Genomic DNA, 6,232 nt, shown 5'->3' on the forward strand with positions numbered 1-6,232 from the left:
GTGCACAAGGAAACATTCTCCAGAATGGACCACATCCTGGGTCACAAATCAGGTCTCAATTGGTACCAAAAGATTGGGATCATTACCTGCATATTTTCAGACTCAATCACAAGAGGAAAATTGGAAAGAATTCAAATATATGAAGGCTAAAGAGCATCCTACTAAAGAATTAATGGGTCAACCAGGAAGTTAAAGAAGAATTGAAAAAATTCAATGGAAACAAATGAAAATGAAAACATAACTGTTCAGAACGTTTGGGATGCAGCAAAGGCTGTCCTAAGAGGAAAGGATATAACAATACAAGCCTTTCTCAAGAAACAAGAAAGATATCAAATACACAACCTAACCTTAGAGCTAAAGGAGCTGGAAAAAGAACAGCAAATAAAACCTAAACCCAGGAGAAGAGAAATAATAAAGATTAGAGCAGAAATCAATGAAATAGAAACCAAAAGAACAGTAGAACAGATCAACAAAACCAGGAGGTGGTTCTTTGAAAGAATTAATAAGATTGATAAACCCCTGGCCAGACTTCTCAAAAAGAAAAGAGAAAGGATGCAAATAAGTAAAATCATGAATGAAAGAAGAGAGATCACAACCAACACCAAAGAAATACAAACAATTATAAGAACATATTATGAGCAACAATGTGCCAACAAATAAGACAATCTGGAAGAAGTGGATGCATTTCTAGAGATGTGTAAACTACCAAAATGGAACCAGGAAGAAATAGAAAACCTGAACAGACCCATAATGAGCAAAGAAATTGAATCAGTCATCAATTCTCCCAACAAACAAGACCCCAGGGCCAGATGGCTTCCCAGGGGAATTCTACCAAACATTTAAAGAAGAATTAATGGGTGCCTGGGTGGCTCAGTGGGTTAAGCCTCTGCCTTCAGCTCAGGTCATGATCTCAGGGTCCTGGGATCGAGCCCCACATCGGGCTCTCTGCTCGGCGAGGAGCCTGCTTCCTCCTCTCTCCCTCTTTGCCTGCCTCTCTGCCTACTTGTGATCTCTCTCTGTCAAATAAATAAATAAAATCTTTAAAAAAATAAAGAATACTTAATACCTATTCTGAAATTGTTCCAAAAAATAGAAATGGAAGGAACACTTCCAAACTCATTTTATGAAGCCAGCATTACCTTGATCCCCAAACCAGACAAAGACCCCATCAAAAAGGAGAATTACAGACCAATATCCCTGATGAACATGGATGCCAAAATTGTCACCAAGACACTGTCCAATAGGATCCAACAGTACCTTAAAAGGATTATTCACCACCACCAAATGGGATTTATTCCTAAGCTGCAAGGGTGATTCAACATTTGCAAATCAATCAACATGATACATCACACTAATAAAAGAAAGGACAAGAACCATATGATCCTCTCAATTGATGCAGAAAGCATTTGACAAAGTACAGCATTCTTTCTTGATTAAACTCTTCACAGTGTGGGAATAGAGGGTACATACCTCAGTATCATAAAAGCCATCTATGAAAAACCCACAGGAAATATCATTTTCAATGGGGGAAAATTTAGAACTTGTCCCCTAACATCAGGAACATGGCAAAGATGTCCACTCTCTCTCACCACTGTTATTCAACATAGTACTAAAAGTCCTAGCCTCAGCAATCAGACAACAAAAAGAAATAAAATGCATCTGAATTGGCGAAAAAAGAAGTCAAACTCTCACTCTTTGCAGAGGACATTATATATAATGTGGAAATCCCAAAAGACTCCACCCCAAAACTGCTAAAACTCATACAGGAATTCAGTAAATTGACAAGATATAAAATCAATGTACAGAAATCAGTTGCATTTCTATACATCAACAGCAAGACAGGAGAAAGAGAAATTAAGGAGTTGATCCCATTTACAATTACACCCAAACCCACAAGATATCTAGGAATAAATCTAACCAAAGAGGCAAAGAATCTGTACTCAGAAAACTACAGAATATTCATGAAAAATTGAGGAAGACACAAAGAAATAGAAAAACATCCTATGTTCATGGTTTGGAAGAACAAGCATTGTGAAAATGTCTGTACTACCTAGAGGAATCTACACATTTAATACAATTTCTATCAAAATACCATCAACTTTTTTCAAAGAAATGGAAACAATAATCCTAAAATTTGTATGGAACCAGAAAAAAACCTGAATAGCCAGAGGAATGTTGAAACAGAAAAGCAAAGCTGATGGCATCACAACTCTGGACTTCAAGCTGTATTACAAAGCTGTAATCATCAAGACCATCTGGTACTGGCACAAAAACACATAGACCAATGGAACAGAAATAGAGAACCCACAAATGGACCCTCAACTCTATGGTCATCTAATCTTCAACAAAGCAGGAAAGAATGTCCAAAGGAAAAAAAAGACATTCTCTTCAACAAATGGTGTTGGGAAAATTGGACAGCCACATGCAGAAGAAGGAAACAACCATTCCTTACACCACACACAAAAATAGACTCAAAGTGGATGAAAGACTTAAATGTGGGACAGGAAACCATCAAAATCCTTGAGGAGAACATGGTCAGCAGCCTCTTCGATCTCAGCCACAGCAACTTCTTTCTAGAAGCATCACCAAAGACAAGGGAAGCAAGGGTAAAAATGAACTTGGTCAACAAAACCAAAAGACAACTGACAGAACAAGAAAAGATATTTGCAAATGACGTATCTTATAAAGGGCTAGTATCCAAAAATCTATAAAGAACTTATCAAACTCAACACCCAAAGAACAAATAATCCAATCAAGAAATGGGCAGAAGACATGAACAGACACTTCTGCAAAGAAGACATCTAAATGGCCAGCAGAGACATGAAAAAGTGCTCCACATAACTTGGTGTCAGGGAAATACAAATCAAAACCACAGTCAGATACCACCTTAGACCAATTAGAATGGCTAAAATGAACAAGTCAGGAAAAAACAAATGTTGGCAAGGATGCAGAGAAAGGGGAACCCTCCTACAATGTTGGGAATGCAAGCTGGTGTGGCCACCCTGGAAAACAATATGGAGGCTCCTCAAAAAGTTGAAAATAGAACTATCCTATGACTCAGATACAAAGATACTATTTTTGTATCTTTGTATTTACACCAAATATACAAAGATAGTGATCCAAAAGGACACGCGCACCCCAAAGTTTGTAGCAGCAATGTCCACAATAGGCAAACTATGGAAAGAGCCCAGATGCCTATTGACAGATGAATGGATAAATAAGATGTGGTCTATATATACAATGGAATATTACGCAGCCATGAAAAGATGAAATCTTGCCATTTGCAATGACATGGGTGGAACTAGAGGGTATTATGCTAAGCGAATAAGTCAGTCAGAGAAAGACAATTATTATATGATTTCACTGATACGTGGAATTTGAGAAATAAGGCAGAAGAGGGTCACAGGGGAAGAGGAGAAAAAATGAAACAAGACTAAACCAGAGAGGGAGACAAACCATAAGAGGCTCTTAATCTCAGGAAACAAAGGTTGCTGCTGGAGTGGAGGGGGTGGTGCGAGGGATGAGTGTCTGGATGATGGACACTGGGGAGGGTATGTGCTATAGTGAGTTCTGTGAATTGTGTAAGACTGAAGAATCACAGACCTGTATCCCTGAAACAAATAATACATTTTATGTTAGTAAAAATTAAAATTAAAAAAAAATTAAAAGTGCAAAAAACAGGTAAAAGAAGAGGAAGAAGAAGAAGAAGAGGAGGAGGAGGAGGAGGAGGAGTACTGGGAGGTGCAAGCAGGTGACTATTTGAGGAAACAATGGTGTGGGCCAGGGCTCTATACAAAAAAAGTATTCAGTGGAAGAGTATCTATAGGCAATAACTACATTCAAACCAATCAGACGAGTTCCCTCTGGAATTCAGGCCAAGCAAGTCTGAATATGGTGCAGCCCTGTGTGCCGTGGGAGCCTCTCATTTGTCTTCTCCTAAGGGACTGTTCTTTCCTTGTATCTGTTCTTTGCTGACCCAGTGTGGATTTTTCACGCTCTCTTTTGGTTCCCCCGCCCCAAAGCGAGGTCTGGAAAGTGCCATTTCATAGCAGTTTATAGACAAGGAGCTACCGGAACCTGGTACTCCCCCAAATTCTCTTGAGTGTACTCTCCACATGTTGATAGTCCCAACATTGTGGATCCTGCTTCCCAATTTAGAATTTAAAAACTGACCTTCCTCCCTAAGTGCAAAGAGGGATTTAAGTCCTGTTGGCACACGCATCCACAGGGGTCTTGGTGTGCAGTGAATCATTCTGGGGAAACCGCTAGGTCCCCAACATTTCTTTCACAGGTGCAATATTGCTTTTGGCTTCCTTCCAGTTGCTTTCTTTTGCCTCTTTCTGCATAAGAGAGGATCAAAGGATCAAAGACAATATAAGGGGATCTAACAACTGTTGCTACATCCCTTCCAACTACACCTGGGGGAATAAGTGAAAAAACACAGGATATCCAGGCATTTCCTTAGCTTTAAGCCAGTTGTTGTTGTTTTTTTTTAATCTCTGAAAATTCTAGCCATGTTCCTCTCCAGTCACAGTTTCCTGATACCTGCCATGGATCCCTAGGGATAAAATCGGGAGGAAGATGTACAGAACATACTTGTGATGTTTTCATAGGGCTTTTCTTCAAAGTAAGTTGGTGTCTGCTGTTCTGGAGGAGATCTGGGTCTGTGATCTGACTCAGGTCTGGCTATTGAGTAAGATGCCATAATTCTGCATCAGGCTTCTGAGAACAGATATAAAGGATTCTCAGCTGTGCAACTCCAGTAAGAATGAGTTGACTCCTCAACTGTTTTCTGTTCTAGGGACCGACTGACCACATCCCTGCCACCGAAGATGCCTGTGGGCAAACAATTTTTATTCATACTCCAACGTTTTTGTGCCCCAGGGAACCTTGTCTCTCGTGTTTAAATGTTCCTGGTTTGGGATCGCATCACCCCTATTGAAATCAGGAGTCTGTTTCCATGGACACACCTCTCACTTATGTTGCTTGCTTGCAAAGTAGAGCCTCTCCTGTGCTTTTTAAGTGACATATGCCTTGGGCCAGAGTCCCGCTCCAGGTGGGGAGCCACAAGAGGAACAGCTCAGGGGGTCAGACCTCAGCTGCAAAATCCACCTAACCACTTTGAACCTGAAGACAGGCCTCAGAAACAGAAGTCCAATGTCAGAGGGGGCTCTGGCTGGGCCAGCGATGACCAGAGCCACATCCCTTCTGAGGCTCCAGGTCCACAGACTCATGGTGAAGTCCTCACTCTTAAAGAGGAGGTAACTGAGACTAACCAAGGGAGGCAGTTGCCCAATGTGACACTTTCTAAAAGAAAGGAGACCTTGCTTGCCAGTTATCTTTTTTTCTTTTTCCATTTTGAACATGACCTCAATGCAGGGAGGTGAAAGGTCATGACTTGTCAGGGAGGAAGAATGTCCTCTACCCTTTCAAGGTCCTTCTAGCTGGACTAAGAATTAAATTGAGGGGGACCTGCATGGCTCAGTTGGGTTAGGTGTCCAACTCCTGATTTCAGCTCAGGTCGTGATCTCAAGCCCCATGTTGGGCTCCCTGCTCAGCTTGGAATCTGCTTAAGACTCTCTCTCCTACTTCCTCTGTCCCGTCCCCTGCCCCACCCCTCAAATAAATAAATACACCTTTTTTTTTAAAGATTCCATTTATTTATTTGGTAGACAGAGATCACAAGTGGGCAGAGAAGCAGGCAAAGAGAAAGGGGGAAGCAGGCTCCCTGCCGAGCAGAGAGCCTGATGCGGGTCTCAATCCCAGGACCCTGGGATCATGACCTGAGCCAAAGGCAGAGGCTTCAACCCACTGAACCACCCTGGTGCCCCAATAAATACACCTTTTAAAAAAATAATTAAATTGAGATGAGACAGATTAACAGGAGAAAAATAAAATTTAATTTTGTGCATGTGGGGAATCCACATAGACATGGAAATTCCAAAGACAGTCGGGCAACATGGGGTATATATGTCATTCTGAACTAAGGGGGAGAGGTCTGAAACTGAAAGAAGACATGCACTTCAAAAGAAGATGAAAAAGTAAATGTTTGGTAAATATTTACTGGACCACCCAGACATGATGGGACATAGAGGACATTGTTCAAACTGGCCTTACTAGGTCCCTCCCTGTTTACCATACCTAGCTCATAGTATAATGTACTTATCTATGGTGATAAGTATACTTCTATTCCTGGAGCAGGACTCCTAATAAATTCTTTTAGGCATTTATG

Source organism: Lontra canadensis, unplaced genomic scaffold, assembly GCF_010015895.1.
Source record: "Lontra canadensis isolate GAN:19392208 unplaced genomic scaffold, GSC_riverotter_1.0 scaffold66, whole genome shotgun sequence".
Classification (NCBI taxonomy): Eukaryota; Metazoa; Chordata; class Mammalia; order Carnivora; family Mustelidae; genus Lontra; species Lontra canadensis.